The sequence below is a fragment of the Loxodonta africana genome, chromosome 1, assembly GCF_030014295.1.
Source record: "Loxodonta africana isolate mLoxAfr1 chromosome 1, mLoxAfr1.hap2, whole genome shotgun sequence".
Classification (NCBI taxonomy): Eukaryota; Metazoa; Chordata; class Mammalia; order Proboscidea; family Elephantidae; genus Loxodonta; species Loxodonta africana.
This window is the reverse complement of record NC_087342.1, coordinates 241,646,140-241,664,091: the sequence shown is the minus strand read 5'-3', so window position 1 is coordinate 241,664,091 and position 17,952 is coordinate 241,646,140. Positions and strand designations below refer to the sequence as shown.

At 47.0% G+C, this 17,952-nt stretch overlaps 1 protein-coding gene across 6 annotated transcripts in view; it reads right to left on the bottom strand.

Annotated features, from left to right (window-relative positions):
- Positions 1 to 17,740, bottom strand: part of FAM120B (family with sequence similarity 120 member B) — a 71,722-nt gene extending 53,982 nt beyond the window's left edge. For all 6 annotated transcript variants that reach the window (XR_002784245.2, XM_023541063.2, XM_010601333.3 and 3 more), the window contains exon 1: positions 17,628 to 17,740. The gene's annotated coding sequence lies outside the window, so the exon portion shown is untranslated. The remainder of the gene's footprint in view (positions 1 to 17,627) is intronic.
- Between the last annotated feature and the right edge of the window lie 212 nt (positions 17,741 to 17,952).

The window sequence follows — 17,952 nt, the reverse complement described above, 5'->3', positions numbered from 1 at the left end:
AATGAGTGACCTGTAATGGCAGCACTGTCACTAGACACAGGGCCCTTCCCAGAGCACGCGCACAGCGGTCTCTAGTGCCCACTTTCTGTATCTATGCACTGCTCATCTGTCAAGCTTTTCATGCTGTAGCGGCTTGTGTGTTGCTGTGATGCTGGAAACTGAGTAACTGGTGTTTCAAATACCAACAGGGTCATCCATGATGAACAAGTTTCAGCAGAGCTTCCAGACCAGGACTAGGAAGAAAGGCCTGGACATCTAACCCCCAAATTAGCCAATAAACACTTTAGGGATCACAACAGAATGCTATCCAACAGTGTGGAAGATAAGCCCCTGGGCTGGAAGTCACAAAGAATACAGAGCGGTCACAGGAATGGACTTGAGCACACCAACAATCATGAGGATGGCACAGGACCAGGTAACGTTTCCTTCTGTTGTACACGGGGTCACCGTGAACTGGAGCTGATCTGACGGCAACTAACAACGCTGTCGCCAAGGTGACATCCTGTGCTGATCTGCAGCCTCGTAAAACACGAGATGCTTCACCTAAGTGCAGATGAACTACCTGGCTTAGACTTTCACAGGGCTAGAACAATGTTTTTTTTTTTTTAGTACACTGTAGCAATCTTTACAAATCCTCACTTCCTCAACCAAATTCAAAAACAGGCTAATAGTCTTCGAGGAAGGAGTATCTCCCACCTAGGGAATTCAACAGAAGTTATTTTTAAACCTAAAACATAAACTGACACATGCAACATGGATGATTCCCAGAACAATTCTGCTGAGTGAAAGCAGCAGACATAGGGTTATGATTCCATTTATGTGAAACTTGACTAATCTAGAGTTACACTGATCTGTAGTGACAGAAAGCAGATCAGAGGTTGATGGGGATGGGGACAGGGGAAGGAAAGGATGGACAAAGGGGAAACTTGATTGTGGTGATGGTTTCATGGGTGTGTACACACATTAAAACTCGTCAAATCACACAAATTCAATATGTGCAATTTATTTTAAGTATACCTCAATAAAATTGTTTTTAAAAACTACATAAGAATTCACTATGCTAAACGTTTGTAACATTTGAGATGCTGACTTTAAATGGAAAACTGCTCATTCTAAAATTTAAAAACAGATATAAAGTAGTTCAAAGAGTTAGAAACTCAAAATGTGGAAAACATTGAAGCAGGCTACTTTATACAGTAAAACCTGAGAATGCCAGAACCTGTCAGAAAAGGAAAACTCAAATATTTTCTACTAACAGAGAGTGACAGAAAAGTGGTAATATTGACTTGTCAAGTGTGGACAACTTCCAAGATAGGGCAGCCCCTTTGAGTTCTGGCTCCTATAGGTTCGCTGTACACCACCATGTAGGATGCCCTTCAGACAGCGTCAGAGGTTTTCCAACCTCACCATCAGCCTCAGCCCAAAGCTGATTCCGGTGAGGTAGAGGCCAGACGTAACTCCACTCTCCAACCTTTTTCATCAGTTCTGACATCAGCCATCCCTCCTATAATACTCTCTACTTCTCTGCTGGGTTCAAAAACTTGTTGCTATGGCCACACAAAACTCACAGACCACACTCACGATTATGGGGTTTATCAGGGAAGTAACAGGTTACAATTCAGGATCAGGAACACTCTGGATACAGTTCTTTGATCAGGACAGCTTCTTCTCGGCTGCTGCCACCAGGCCCTCACTCGTAGCCTGGGCCTGAGCTCTTGCTCTCAGCCTGGGTCTCTACTTGGGTATATGTTACAAAGCTCTTTAGCACCTCACTCTGCCAGGATGCCTCCTGACCAAAGGCTCTCAGCTCTCTCCCTCTGTAAGTCAGTAAGACTAGCCTGCTGGTCCCAGTCCCTGCTATCTTGTGCCATCTTTAGTGTTGCAGCTCTCTGTCTCCTGGGTCTAGGAGGTTCTCAGTGCAGGGACCCCGGGTCCAAAACAACACTCTGCCCCTGGCTCTTCTTTTATTACGGTTGTAAGGTCCCCTTCTGTCTTAGTTATCTAGTGCTGCTATAACAGAAATACCACAAGTGGAGGCTTTAATAAAGGGAAATTTATTCTCTCATAGTCTAAGAGGCTAGAAGTCCAAATTCAGGGCACCAGCTCCAGGGGAAAGCTTTTTCTCTCTGTCAGCTCTGGGGGACAGTCCTTGTCATCAATCTTTCCCAGTAGAGGAGCTTCTCAGCACATGGACCCCAGGACCAAAGGATGTGCTATTCTCCTGGCTGTTGTTTCTTGGTGGCATGAGGTCCCCATATCTCTCTGCTAGCCTCTCTCTTCTACATCTCAAAAGAGATCGGCTTAAAACGCAACCTAATATTGTAGATTGAGTCCTGCCTCATTAACGTAACTGTCACTAACCCTACTTCAACAACACCATAGACGTAGGATTCACAACACATAGGAAAATCACATCAGATGACAAAACGGTAGACAATCACACAATACTGGGAATCATGGCCTAGCCAAGTTGACACACATTTTTGAGGGACACAATCCCTCCAACCTTTGGGATTGGCTCCCTTTAAGCCTAGCAGGATGGCAAAACTGACCAATCCCCATAAGGGTTCCATGCCTCTTACTTGTATGGTCCCACCTAATCGTTTTGTGGCCGTTATGAGACCATGGCTAGAAGGGCCATATTAAAGCAATTCACTGTACTGCACTTCATTAGATGATAATAGCCATTGGATAATTACTGGTCAACAGTGCTTGCTAATGGTCGGCACACACACCACACATACATATCAAAACAAAACAACAAGTCCTTAACATCCAGACGGCAAAAGAGACACCGCTCTTCAGCTGGGAACACGGGCAGCAGCTCATGGTCCACAGGGCCATAGAGTCAATGTCGATGGCAGCCCCGTATGACAGTGCCCTTGCCACTACCAGTTCTGACTGTAAGAACGGTAAGAAGGCCACCTCTGCTTTGCACGAGAAGAGCACATGAGCACATATCAGGCTGAGGGACAGCCCTTCCCAGGGTTATCTTCAGGAATTCACTGTTAACAGACCTTGCTTCAAACGATAGAGGTCGGGATTATCTGCTTAACAAACATTAATAGTTAAAATATATCTGAATTGTGTAGATGTAAAGAGCACATGTTATCAGGAGGGGCCCGTCCCTAGAGGAGGACATCATGCTTGCTAGTGGGTCAATGAAAAAGAGGAAGACCCTCTATGAGATGGACTGACAGGGTGACTACAATGGGCTCAAGCATAATAACGATAATGAGGATGGTGTAGGACAGGGCACCATTTCTTTCTGCTCTGCATAGGGTTGTTACGAGTCAGAACTGACTAGACGGCACTTCACAACAAAGAGCACACATTTTATGCTAAAATTTGGGCAAATCCTGTTCGTGAAGTTACTACGGATGATGGGAAACATGAATCCAATTACTGGTACAGTGTCTCTTGGAAGCAGAGGTCAGGTATTTGAGTTACTAGCTCGCAATCCAATTATTTCTCATAGGTGGTTCTGCACTAGGACCCTGGGCTGGCTGGGACCTGTCTAGGAAGGTCACCCTACTTTCTGAAGTATGGTGATTTTTCTCACACCACTCCAACATGGAAGAAGGTTGGCTAGAAGGGTAAAACCCAACACCTAGATTTCACAAATCCCAGGCTACCATCTGATGCCCTACTGCTGAGTTAAGCAGGCCTTGTGAGGTCTGTGGATGGTCAAAGGACCAAAGGTTCGAAAAGCACCTGGAAACTTCCAGAGGCAGAGCCGGGCTCAGTTTCCACCCTGGGAGAGAAGATCCCACTTCAGCTCCACAGTCCCCAGGGGGAGGAAGCCCACTCAAACTTGAGATGATCCAGCAGGCAGAGGGCCAATCCCAACCTGCCTCCACTCCCAGCTCCTGTCACATTCAAGGTGGTGCCTTTCTTCACCAATAAAAACGGATTTTTGTTTCAGGTATTTTTCTACTAAAGCTGCAGGTGACAGGACTGAATTTCTCAGAACAGTCTCCTCTTTATTTTGCAAGAGGTCAGGCATTATTCAGCTTTGACTTTATTCAAATGTTTTTCCTCCTTCCTCATCCCAAGGGTGAAAAACTCACTGTTTTAATTAAGCAGGTACCAGTTTTTCCTGCCTTTCACACTGCTGATTTCTCAGTCTTGAACCACAAATGATCTCCGGAGTCTTACATTACCGTGAGCTCTCCCGGCATCCACAAAGCAGCTCAGGCTGTGGTATGGGTGCCCCCACTACCTCAGCACCTTCAAAGCACTGAATACTCACACCCCCCCACCCCAACCCCCAATCTTCAACTCCTGCTCCGGGGCATCCTGAGAAGGAATGTTTAAGAAGCCAGAGAAACACATGTGGCTACCAAACCTTTTAAATGATTATTTTTTTCTGTTTTAAGCCTTTTATTGCTGAGAGTATATACACAGCCTCTCTTTCCCCAAAAGTAGTTACTACAGGATGACAGCAAAAACCACGCACAGGACATTCACAGGTGGTCCCCGAACGATGACATATTTGAGTTACCAGGAACCGCACTTAGGACTGTCTGGGGTGTTTGCTTTTAGTACGTCTTATCGTCAGCAATATGTATTTCATACATAGAACGTTGGAGCCCTGGTGGCGCAGTGGTTAAGTGTTTAGCTGCTAACCAAAAGGTTGGCAGTTTGAATCCACTGACCGCTCCTTGGAAACCCTGTGTGGCAGTTCTACTCGGTCCTATAGGGTCGCTATGAGTCAGAATCGACTCCACGGCAATGAGCTCTCAGTTTTTTTTTTTTACATACAATGCTACAGTGCATAATTTGCTGACATTATCATTCTCAGATGTTCACTCACAGATGTTCAAAGATCAGATTTATGACGATACCGATAATGAAAACTAACAAAAATAAACAAGTATTCAACTTATGTCAGAACCGACATGACAGAGTTGTCTGAACGGAATCTGTCGTAAGCGAGGAACTACCAGTAAATATATTTTTATAACATATAGAACAGGTTTGTTTTTCATTTTTTCTACCCACAGGTTATGCAGAGAATGTTCGATGCTTTGGCAAGAAACCGGGAAGTTCTGTTTCATTAGGCAGAATCGCTGCCCTTCAGGGCTGATGACACTGTTCACTATTGCCCCGATACCTTCCCTGGTCTGGGCATCGGAGGTGCCCAAGAAACATCTGTGAGTGAGTGGATAAAGAGAATCAAGAATCATCAAATTCGCAGACCAATTGAGAGCAAAATGTGTTACAGTCACTGCCCTCATGCTGACAAGACCAGTCTGGGGACAAACCACAGACACAGGAAACCCACACAGTGCCCGGCAGGCAGGCACAGCTGCGACCATCCCAGGACATCGCCCCACACCTGAGAATGGCCTCAAGCTCCCCTACAGCCTTCACCCACCTGTGGGGACAAGAGGAAAGAGGTTCAGAAGCTTTCTGACTCTGAGACACTTACACATGTAAACAAAGGGGATCGCCTTGGCTCCTGGTGTGTGAGAGGGGACACGTCCAGAGCACTGTGGACGGACAGGACAACGGACCACGTGCCCACAGGGATGCCTAACAGGAAGAGCAGCTGTGGACACCTACAGACGTCCCAACACTTCCGTGGTGCCAAAGTGTATCTTCTGAGAGTTTAAAACATAATTCTCATACAAATACAAAGTGAGTACATAGGAACACACCTTTGTACCACGAATCAACAAAGGAGCCTGGAGGCAGCAATGGTGCCTTTGGAGTCCATCAGAAAGGCGACAGGAAACAGCTCCTTAGGTGGAGGTGACCTGGTCCTTGTCCTACACAGGTGGCAGTAAGGCCATGACCCTACAGGCAGAAACCTACAAAATGGCACCTGATTCAGTGTGTGGGGACCAATCAACAGCAAGCATTGAAGGAGAGGGGACACGTCCTGGGGAAAACTGTCAGACCACAGCACGATGCTGACACGGTACGATGCCGACACGCATCGGGTCATTTTTCTAACAACAGGAACACGCCAGCTGGCCTCAGTGTGGAGTATCTAAGGACTGCCCTTTCTCCTCTCCTCCTACTGATGGCGCCTAACAGGTGACACTTTTGGGGTGAGAACAGGGCCTGCCACACACAGGTCACAGTGTCTGCTTGCAACTGACAGACAAGCAACAGGTGGAGGAGCCAGGAGTCATGCCGTGACTGCTGCAAAGCTGCCCCCCAAGAGGCCAGTCAGGCCAGAACATGCTTCAGTGCTGCCTGGACCCAGGGAGGCCTGGTGCCCCCAGAGAGGCCCAAGGACCCTCCGTGACACGGCTGGCCAGGATCACTGGTGCCACACTGCGGAGCCTTGTGGCCACGTCACATGGAGAAGTCAGAGAACGATGGGCAGCACTGTCTGCTGATGAGAGGCTCCAGAGTAAAACCGACAGAGAAATCAAGTCCTCACTGCCCACTTAATAAAAACAACCTCAGTTCTATAGGCGTCATTTTCCTTACCTGAAAATGGTTGGTAAGACCTACCTCCTACGTTGTTGCGGTGCAGTTTTATTTGTACTATGTTATAAATTTGTTGATTAAGTATTTATCAGCTGCCTAAAGTTTAGTAAAATCAGCCCAACACCAGTCAAGTCTGAAATTATCTCAAAATTTAAAACAAAGCCATACAAATTTTAGTGGGTTTTACTATATTTAGGACACCCTGGTGGACTAGTGGTTAAGAGGTGCAGCTGCTAACCAAAAGGTCGGCAGTTCAAATTCACCACGCACTCCTTGGAAACTCTATGGGGCAGTTCTATTCTATCGTATAGGGTCACTATGAGGCGGAATCCACTTGACAGCATTGGGTTTGGTTTTTTTAGTTTCACTAAAGATTTTTACAAGCTAGATTTCTAAAAAATACCAGGAATGTATTTATTTGTAATAAAAAAAAAACTGATTAAAAACGAACCACATTCTTTGCAGAAAATTCAAAGAAAGCACACACACACAAACGCCTATCTAAAATCTCATCTTCGAAACACAGTGACCTCAAACGTTCTAGAGCACATACTTTAGCCTATTTCTATTATTCATTGTTTTTACAAACGGGGCTCATATCGTCTGTAGTCTGCTTTTACATCTTAACACATAAGGAATGTACTCCAGAGTCACTGTATCAGTCTTCTCCCACAGTGGTGCTTCTAATGGATGCACAGTGTGAACATGACATAGGTCATCCAACCCGACTGTTCAACACGTAGGCTGTTTGCCATATTGCACACCATGAGTAAGAATGTGAACCACATCCTTGGATACAAATCTTTGAGTACATCTCTCATTACTTTCTTGGCATAAATCTTAGACATGAAATTCCTGAGTCAAAGTATAAGCACTTATGGGTAATTCTTTTCCAGTAGGGCTGTACCATTTATAGACCTATTTTTAAGTCATGAATACTCAGTTCTCCTCAACAAGACATAATTTTTTTGAAAATAAGCTTGGTTTACTGATTGATCAAGCACCTCTGTGCTGGATGCTATGAACAAGGCAAGTAGGGTCCCAGCGCTCTAGCAGGGTGGGTGGCTCCAACAGCTTACAATCCAGCAGTGAAAACATGAAACAAGCAACAATCACCTGGACATAACTGGGTGCTAGGATGTGAAAGTACAGAGTGCAGGGAGAATACTTAGCAGGGAGACCGAACCCAGTGTAAGGATCAAAGACGGCGCTGGAGAAAGCAGCCTTAAGCTGAGGCCTTAATGAAGGCAGCACGGCCACGTGAAAATGGCAGACAGCCTGCAAACAAAAGGAAGCAAGAGTGACGAGAAATGCAAAACTTCACAAAGTTCAAAAGGTATCTTTTTGTTTTTCTAAATGGATGCTTCTGGGATGTTTAAAACATCTGTTATTAAGCAGTTTAACATACACTGCAATTTTGTTTATAAATTTGTTCATCAGACATCAAAAATGGGGGGAGGGGGATATCAGCAGGGCTCCCTGTTTTAAGGGAGGAGGTGGTGCAATGGGTTTCTTTAAGAGGACTTTTGCCTTGGTTCTTTGGAAAAACAACTTAGATTCCCGCTCCCCAACCCCCAAGCCCAAAGGACTTGCTGGCTTTGCCCTAGTTCTCTGAGAAAACAATTTAGTGGACCTCCAAAGTTTTTTCTACCCCAGAGTATTTGTTACTTTGGGTGGGGGGGCAGGCTCTGCCAGCAGAGAATGTTACTTTTGTAGAAGATCTGGGTTGACTGACATCTCCTGCGTAATTAAGGATAGGCTGGGCTCTGGTCTGGTGACAGAGGCCTCACCTTGTAACTGATTATATAAAGGGTGGAAACACACAGGTTTGGTGGGGGGGGCCTCTTGCCGATAAAAACTGGGAGGAGATTAAGTCCTTTGAGACATGGAGGCCTTAGGCTTAAAATCCTCCCACACCAAGTTGAAAGTAAGCACAGCTAAGAGAGCTGCTGGCTAAGAGCTGGGCTGGTTAGCTGAGAGCCCCTGCTGAGGGAGCAGCAGCTCAGGGAACTGAGCTGAGCAGAGCAGAGCGGAGAGTGGTGGAGCAAAAACTGCTGCACTGGCTATGAGCTGGGCCAGCTAGAGAGGTCAATGATAGAGAGCCGGACAACAGAAAGCCTGATGGTGGCAAACTCGACAGCAGGGAAGCTGATCACAGAGAGGTCTGCCCAGCAGAAAAGCCTAGTAGGGTCCCCTCCTGGCAGAGAAGGCAGCCGCCTTGGAAAGAAGCAAGCTGTGCCAGCTGACTGCTGGCTGAGGGCAGTGGTGCCAGCTGAGAATGGTCTGAAGGCACTGAAGAAGCAATGCAGTCTTCACTTTGAGACCCTTCCAGACCTCGCCCGCGTGCCTCCTGATGCTGAACCGAGATGCTGTTACTTCCAAGTTGGTTCCGATCCTCAGCTGTAGCCTGTTAATCCCCTAATAAGCCACATAACAGTGGGTATGGTGAGTTCCACGTGGGCGTTGCAATGAATTACTGAACCCAGGAGAGAAGTAGAGAGTGCCATGGGGAGAGTGGCCAGTGTCAGAAATAATGGAAAAGTGGGAAGGCAGAGATACATGTGAACTTTGCCTTATGTTGTTGTTAGGTGCCATCGAGTAGATTCCGACTCATAGTGACGCTATGTACCACAGAATGAAACACTGCCCAGTCATGTGCCATGCTCACAATTGTTCCTATGCTTGAGACCACTGTTGCAACCACTGTGTCAATCCATCTTGTTGAGGGTCTTCCTCTTTTGCATTGACCCTGTACTTTACCAAGTATGATGTCCTTCTCCAGAGACTAATCCCTCCTGACAACAAAACAACATGATGCAGTCTTGCCATCCCTGCTTCTAAGGAACACCCTGGTTGTACTTGTTCCAGGACAGATTTGTTCGTTCTTTTGGCACACCATGGTATATTCAATATCCTCTGCGAACACCAGAATTCAAAGGTGTTAATTCTTCTTCGGCCTTCCTTATTCATTCTCCAGCTTTCACATGCATATGATGCGACTGAAAATACCATGGCTTGGGACAGGCACACCTCAGTCTTTAAGGTGACATCTTTGCTCTTCAACACTTTGAAGAAGCCTTTTGCAGCAGATCTGCCCAATGCAACGCGTCTTTCGATTTGACTGTTGCTTCCACGGATGCTGATTGTGGATCCAAGTAAAATGAAATCCTTGACAATTTCAATCTTTTATCCATTTATCATGATGCTGCTTATTGGCCCAGTTGTGAGGATTTTTATTTTCTTTGGGTTGAGGTGTAATCCATATTGAAGGCTGTGGTCTTTGATCTTCCCCAGTAAATGCTTCAAGTCCTCTTCACTTTCAGCAAGCAAGGTTGTGTCATCTGCATGAGTCTTCCTCCAATCCTGATGCCCCATCTTCGTATAGTTCAGCTTCTTGGATTATTTGTTCAGCATACACACTGAACAGGTATGGTGAAAAGATACAACCCTAACACAGCACCTTTCCCAACTTCATCCAGTATGCCCGTCTTCTGTCTGAACAACTGCCTCTTCATCTATGTTACAGGTTCCTCATGAGCACAATTACGTGTTCTGGAATTCCCATTCTTTGCAATGTTACCCATAATTTGTTATGATCCACACAGTAGAATGCCTTTGCACAGTCAATAAAACAAAAGTAAACATCCCTCTGGCATTCTCAGCTTTCACCCAAGACCCATCTGACATCAGCAATGATATCCCTGGTTCCACATCCCCTTCTGAATCCGGCCTGAATTTCTGGCAGTTCCCTGTTGATGTACTGCTGCAGCCGCTTTTGAATGACCTTCAGCAAAATTATGCTTGCGTGTAATATTAATGATATTGTTTGATAATTTCCGCGTTCGACTGGATCAGCTTTCTTGAAATAGTTATAAATATGGATCTTTTCCAGTTGGCTGGCCAGACAGCTGTCTTCCAAAGTTTTTAGCATAGACAAGTGAGCACTTCCAGTGCTGAATCCGTTTGCTGAAACATCTCAATGCTATTCCGTCAATTCCAGGAGCCTTGTTTTTCACCAAATGCCTTCAGTGCACCTTAGATTTCTTCCTTCAGTACCATCGGTTCCTGATCATACGCTACCTCTTGAAATGGCTGAACACCAACCAATTCTTTCTGGTATCTTCTTTGATGCTTCCTGCATCATTTAATATTTTCCCCGTAGAATCCTTCACTATTGTGGCTCAAGGCTTGAATTTTTTCTTTAGTTCCTTCAGCTTGAGAAATGCCGAGCACGTTCTTCCTTTTTGGTTTTCTATCTCCAGCTCTTTGTGCATGTCATTATAATATTTTACTTTGTCTTCTCGAGCTGCCCTTTGAAATCTTCTGTTCACCTCTTTTACATCATTTCTTTTGCTGTAGCTGCTCTATGTTCAAGAACAAGTTTCAGAGTCTCTTCTGACATCCATTTTGGGTCTTTTCTTTCTGTCCTGTCTTTTAAATGACCTCTTACTTTCTTCATGTATGATGCCTTTGAAGTCATTCCAGAACTCATCTGGCCTTCGGTCATTAGTGTTCAATGCGCCAAATCTGTTCTTGAGATGGCCTGTAAATTCAGGTGGAATATACTCAAGGTCATACTTTGGGTCTTGTGGACTTGTTGTAATTTTCTTCAGTTTCAACTTAAACGTGCATATGAGCAACTGACGGTCTGTTCCACAGTCGGCCCCTGGCCTCGTTCTGACTGATATTGAGCTTTTCCATCGTCTCCTTCCACAGATGTAGTCGATTTGATTCCTGTGTATTCCATCTGGCGAGGTCCATGCATATGGTCACTGTTTATGTTGGTGAAAAAAGGTAGTTGCAATGAAGTCGTTGGTCTTGCAAAATTCTATCATGTGATCTCCAGCATAGTTTCTATCACCAACGCCAAATTTTCCAACTATGGATCCATCTTCGTTTCCAAGTTTTGCATTCCAACCACCAGTTATTATCAATGCATCCCGATTATATGTTCGATCAATTTCAGACTGCAGAAGCTGATAAAAACCTTCAGTGTCTTCATCTTTGGCCTTAGTGCTTGGTGTGTAAATTTGAATAACAGTCACATTAACTGACCTTCCTTGAAGGCATATGGATACTATCCTATCACTGACAGCGTTGTATTTCAGGACAGATCTTGAAATGTTCTGTTTGACAATGAACGCAACACCATTCCTCTTCAAGTTGTCATTCTCCGCATAGTAGACCATATGATTGTCTGATTCAGAATTGCCAACACCAGCCCATTTCAGCTCACTAATGCCTAGGATATTGATGTTTATGCATTCCATTTCATTTTTGACGATGTCCAATTTTCCTAGATTCATACTTCGTACATTCCAGGTTCCAATTATTAATGGATGTTTGCAGCTGTTTCTTCTGAGTCGTGCCACATCAGCAAATGAACGTCCCGAAAGCTTTACTCCTTCCAAGTCATTAAGGTTGACTCTACTTTGAGGAGGCAGCTCTTCCCCAGTCATCTTTTGAGTGCCTTCCAACCTGGGGGGCTCATCTTCCAGCAGTATATCAGACAATGGTCCACTGCTATTCATAAAGTTTTCACTGGCTAATGCTTTTCAGAAGTAGACTGCCGGGTCATTCTTCCTGGTCTGTCTGACTCTGGAACCTCAGCTGAAACCTGTATGCAATGGGAGACCCTGCTGGTACCTGAATACCGGTGGCATGGATTCCAGCATCACAGCAACACGCAAGCCCCCAGAGCACAATAAACTGACAGACACATGCTTCACAGGGTCTAGCTTTGTGATGATCCTGATTCTTATCCCTCATGAATTAGTCAAGTCATACACTTCAGAGTAAAGTCAGAAGAGAAAAGGCGAGACTGGAGTGGACGGGACCAGATCGTGAAGGTCTCTGCAAAGCTCTTGAGGCTCCTGCACAGGTAACATGAGCAGGTTTGCATCCTAGAAGCCACAGTGTGAAGGTCGAATGGAGACAAGCAATACTGAAGACAAAAGAGAGGCTGTGGTGGACATGGGTCATTCTGGCTGCCCAATATCCAAAACCCTTCCTACCTGGAAGAATCCAGAACTGGAGGGATGCAGAGGCCACCTCCCACTGCTGGGCCCCAGTAACACCCTAAGGGCATACGGTCTAAGCCCAACCAAGCTCGCATACCATCCAGCAGACGTCTATCCACTGTGCACTGTCCTCAGATTCATGCCAAGGCAAAGACCATGACTGTGATACTTATCTTGAGAGAGGGAGGTGAAGGCTCAGGGTCAGTTAGAGAAGAAGAAAGCAGATCAGTGGTTACTGGAAGATGAAGGAGGGTGGTTCACGAGTGTTCCCACGTGTCAGAACTTATCAAATAGCACACTGCATTCCAGAAGCCCGATGGCCAACTGCACCCTGGTCCTGCTGGCTGGGACTGGATCACTGGCCCAAGTCCATGTGTAAAGACAATGGGGAAGTGAGTACTGGCTCTGTTCAGGCTCCACTGTGGGAGGGAACCACAAGTGACCTACAGGATGCAGCCTGCCAGAGGTTCACAGCAGTCTGGTAAGGCCCAGATCTGAGCCACTACTCCAGGCTCTGTGCACCAGGTCCCGGCCCTACCTGACACCACTGAGGCTGGGTGCAGCCAGTGGCCACCGCTGCTCCTGGTGGCATGAGCACCAGGAGACAGATGATGCCCTCCGCAACCTCCCCGTTCAGCTGACTCTGCTGCGTGTGTCAGAGTAGAACTGTGGGTTTTCAGTGGCTGATCTTTTGGAGGCACATCACCAGGCCTTTCTTCTGAGGTTCTTCTGGGTGAGCTCGAACCTCTAATTTTTTGGTTAGCAACTGACCACTTTAATTGCTTGCACCAGATACAACGGCTGGGATGGAAGAGGTGCTCTGGCTTTTCTGAGCAGCCAAGACTCTATATTCTTGGCCTCTCCCTGGCCCACTGCAGCTCTGGAAATCCCTAGAGACAGATGAAGCACACGATGAAGCCACCCTCACTTGACAGAAAAGCGAGGAAAACATGTGCATACCTGCGAAAACGCCTGTGATGCTTCACTCACTCAGAATTCAGAGTAAACAAATGCGGTGTAAATAAAGTTAGCGAATGAAAGCTTAAACACATTGTTCATAAGAGATTTCCAGGCCTATGCACTGTTTTTCTATTCAGTCTGACAGTCGGCTCCCAGGCCCAGAACAGAGATTACATAAAGGGCAGCTTTAGGCAGGCGTACACGGTACAGAGGGCTGACAGCTGACACTGGGGAATGGGAGACAGAAAAACTAAAAAAAGCTGAAAAATAAAACTCCAAACACGGGAAACAGCTGTATATGCCTCAACAAGCCTGAAGAACATCACTGTTTACATCACCACGTAAGAAATCACATTTAAAATGTTTACTCAAGATCATCAGAGAAAGTTTATATCACGTTCAGCACATTCCATTTAAGAAAGCAAGAAAATAATTTATTTTAGAAAAACCCCCACCCTAAAAGGGATGTTTTGGTGCTTAAATGGGCAAAACCAGAGGATATCCAGAAAACACGGATGTTCAGCTGCTTTCCTGCTGTTTGGTGAACCCTGCATTTATCATAAATGGCTCTGTGAACAACATACATGAACCCATGGTGTGTGCTGCCAGGTATGCTGAAGGATATAATTTAGTCTGTGTTATATTAAGTGTTCTATAATAAACCACCTAACTGTATGATACTATGATAAATGGATAAAATATTGAAGTTGTAAAGGAAGGATTTCATCTTACTCGGATCCACAGTCAACGCTGATGAAAGCAGCAGTCAAAAAATCAAATGACGCGCTGCATTGGGCAAATCTGCTGCAAAAGACCTCTTCAAAGTGTTAAAAAGCAAAGATGTCACTTTAAGGGCTAAGGTATGCCTGACCCAAGCCATGGTATTTTCAAACGCCTCATATGCACGTGAAAGCTGGACAATGAATAAGGAAGACCAAAGATGAATTGACTTCTTTGAATTATAGTGTTGGTGAAGAATACTGAATATACCACGGGCTGCCAAAACAACAAACAAATCTGTCTTGGAAGATGTACAGCCAGAATGCTCCTTAGAAGCAAGGATAGCCAAACTACGTCTCACATACTTTGGACATGTTATCAGGAGGGATGAGTCCCTGAAAAAGGACATCATGCTTGGTAAAGCAGAAGGTCAGCGAAAAAGAGGAAGACCCTCAGTGAGATGGATTAACACAGTGGCTGCAACATCATGCTTGGTAAAGCAGAAGGTCAGAGAAAAAGAGGAAGACCCTCAGTGAGATGGATTAACACAGTGGCTGCAACAGCGGGCTCGAGCATAACACCAATTGCGAGGATGGGGCAGGACCGGGCAGTGTTTTGTTCTGTTGTACACAGGGTTGCTATGAGTCGGAATTGATTCAAGGGCAACTGACAACAACATCATAAAGACTAACCTAAATATTCTTCTCTTTACTGAGTAAAATTTGTTTACGAGGAAGGGAGGCTAAGGGACTGGCTTTCTGGGCCAGCAATGGCCCGGATTTACTGCGTGACTGAAGACAAGTCATTTAACCTCCTTGTACGTCAAAGATTTCCCTATCTGTAAAAATAAGATAATGGTTTACCTCTCAAATTTGGTGGATTTTAAACAACTACCATAAAGTCCTTTAGAAATGCCTTATTGTGTTTGTGTAGTTTAAACTTTAAATAACCTGCTTTAAATATCTGAATTTCCAACGGAACACCTCACAAAGAAACAGATGTCTAAAAGTAAATTAAAATAAAAGGTTGTTTTATACTTCTTATAAGGCTATATAAAAATAATTGACAGCATTAGAGTGGCCTCATTTTCAGAGTAATGAGAGAAATGGTCCAGTGAATTCCTCTGAGGGGTTTCCAGTGGCTAACCCTGGTTTCCATGGAGATAAGAGTTCCTTTTATGGTCTCAATTAGGCAGACTTTCCTCTCACCATTGCCTTTTCTTACAGGAGGTGGCACCCGGCAGTGAAGTAAATCTAACGGCCCCCATTTAACCTTCCAACAAAGGAGTCACAGAGGGTCTCCCAACATGCAGTGTGTGGAATCTGGTGCCTCCCTCCTCCTCGACACTAGAGCAAAGTGAAGGTGAAGGAAAGGCTGGCCTTGGTCAGTTCCATGCGTTGGTACTCTCTCCCCCAGGCTCAAGAGCCCATGCACACAGATGAGGAAGGGGCAAAGGTGTTGGGGAGCATCCTGAAGAACACCACAAACCCCAAGATAGCAGGATGCAAGTGGCTGGTTTGTAGGGATTCAGTATTTGTAGCCCTGGAACTTATACAATGTGGGCTCCCTCTTTTTAAAAAGGTCCTTCCCAGGGCCTTGGAAGGGCCCATGGAAGTGAGGACCCTGGAGCTTTGAGGTAAATCTGCCCCCACAAGTGGTACCGGGCTCAGGTTCAGGCATCAGGAAGGATCTTGGCGTGCTAAAACCAGCAGTGCCCTCCAAATGCCACCACTCCATGTCTGGATGAGAAAACAGTGGACCTGAGGCTAGTGGACACCTCAGTGTGTACAGAAGACAAGGCAGCTATAAATTAACTGAGGAAGCTGAGGCAGGATAGTCCGGAAAGTTCATCTGTCAGAGATGAATAGGGAGGGCCTAGCCCAGCTAGGGTGCTGTCAGTGCTCGTCAAGGGCACACCAAGAAGGAAGGCAGAGTTAGGATTCAGAGACTGCAAGATGGGCAGGGCTGAGAAACTCGTCCTGGAGGGAGTTCAGACTGCAACGGCAGAGATGGGGTGCTGAAGAAACACACAGAGAAAGAGTGAAGGTGGGTGGGGCGGGTCCTAGCAGCAGTGTCAGTGACAGGGAGAAGAGCATGGCCCAGGAGTGACACAGGGTGGTCCAAACAGAAGAAGGCACAAGTCAGGGTGGGTGGTGGAATGCATGACAGGTGACAGCCGGACACCTGAATCCACTGGGAGGTGAGGGGCGAGGAGTTGAGCGCACCACACTTACCCTGATCTGCGTCTCTCACTCTCTGAACCATCTACTCTGGTGCTCATGCCAAGCCCTGGCTGTCACTGGACTCCACCATCTCACCTCCTTAACTCCCATTAACTTCCTCGCCATTGCTATGCCCAGGTTTCCAGCTCTGAAACTTCTGCCCGGACTACCCCGAGAGCCCTCCTATGTCCTCTGTGGTGTCAAACCATACCAACATCACCCCACACCTGTCCAGCTCCTTTTATTCCACCACAATAGGATCCCATCACCTCTTTGCTCCAAGTCCTCTTCAGGTTCCTGACATTCCCCGTCCCTAACCATCTTGTCTCAGTGACGCCCAGCGGCTCCTAGCTTCCAATTAGCCAACTGCCTCAAGCCCTCCTGAATGAAACTCTCTGCTCCTCTGCCAGGAAGGGGCTCTTGATGGTCTTACCTCCAACTCCTACCTTTCAAAACAGCCCACACTCCACCTCTGGGGACACCTGGCTAACTCAGCCAACAACTCTGCCCTGGCACGTAGCTTTGTCTCTTAAGTTGCCTTTTGCCTGTCTATAGGCTCTTCCCTGGCAAGGAACCCTGTCTTCCACCTCTGTATCCCGAAGGCCCACAATTTGCTAGGTGCTGGGACTGATTCAGGGACAGCCCAGACAAGGTGAGACACAGACAGACACACACACACCAGTTCTGAGATGCACACGCAGAGGCCAAAAGAACAGCTCTGGGGACAATCACAGAAGTCATGTAGCTCGGCACCCTTAAGTGACCACGGGTCTAAAGCACACACACAGGCAAGAAGCACACCTCTTCGGGAAGGGTGGGACCCACTAACAGTAGACCAGTGTTCATGGCATTGACGGGGTCAGGGGAGACACTGGTGAGAAGCGACGGCAGTGCAGGGGGTTGGGACAGTGATGTGACATCACAGCTGAAATAGGGATGGAAAGCAGGGTGGAAATTACGAGGCGTCACAGCTGGGGTCAGGCTGGAGATGTGACGTCACAACTGGGGTCAGCTCCAAGCTGATATGACGTCACAGCCGGGAGAGCGGTCAGAATGAAGATGTGGCGTCGCAGCTGCAGGGAAAGGCAGAAACGACGTGGCGATGGGACCTTGGCTAGGGGTGAGCCGGGACGGCGCGGCCCGAAGAGCCAGCACCGAGCCAGGTGAGCGGGTCCCACCGCGGGTGATGTGACAGCCATATGCGATGGAAAGGGCAGCGCGGAGACAATGACAGGAGGGTCTGCTTGGCCAGCCCTACCTAGAGACGTAGCCACAGCTGGGACCCGCCGCCGCCGCAGCCGCAGCCGTCGTCGTCGTCGTCCTCGTCCTCGTCCCCGTCTCCCCCGCCTGCGTCGCCCCCTACGCTTCCGCTTCCGCTCGGGCAGCCTCGCCGTGCGCAGGCGCGGGAAGGAACGGAGGCGCGGGCAGCCTCGCCGTGCGCAGGCGCGGGAAGGAACAGAGGCTCGGGCAGCCTCGCCGTGCGCAGGCGCGGGAAAGACCGGAGGCGCAGGAAGACCGACTTGCGCAGGCGCGGGAGGGCCCCAGAGGCAAGGGGGCATGATGGGCGGAGGCGCGCTGGTCGC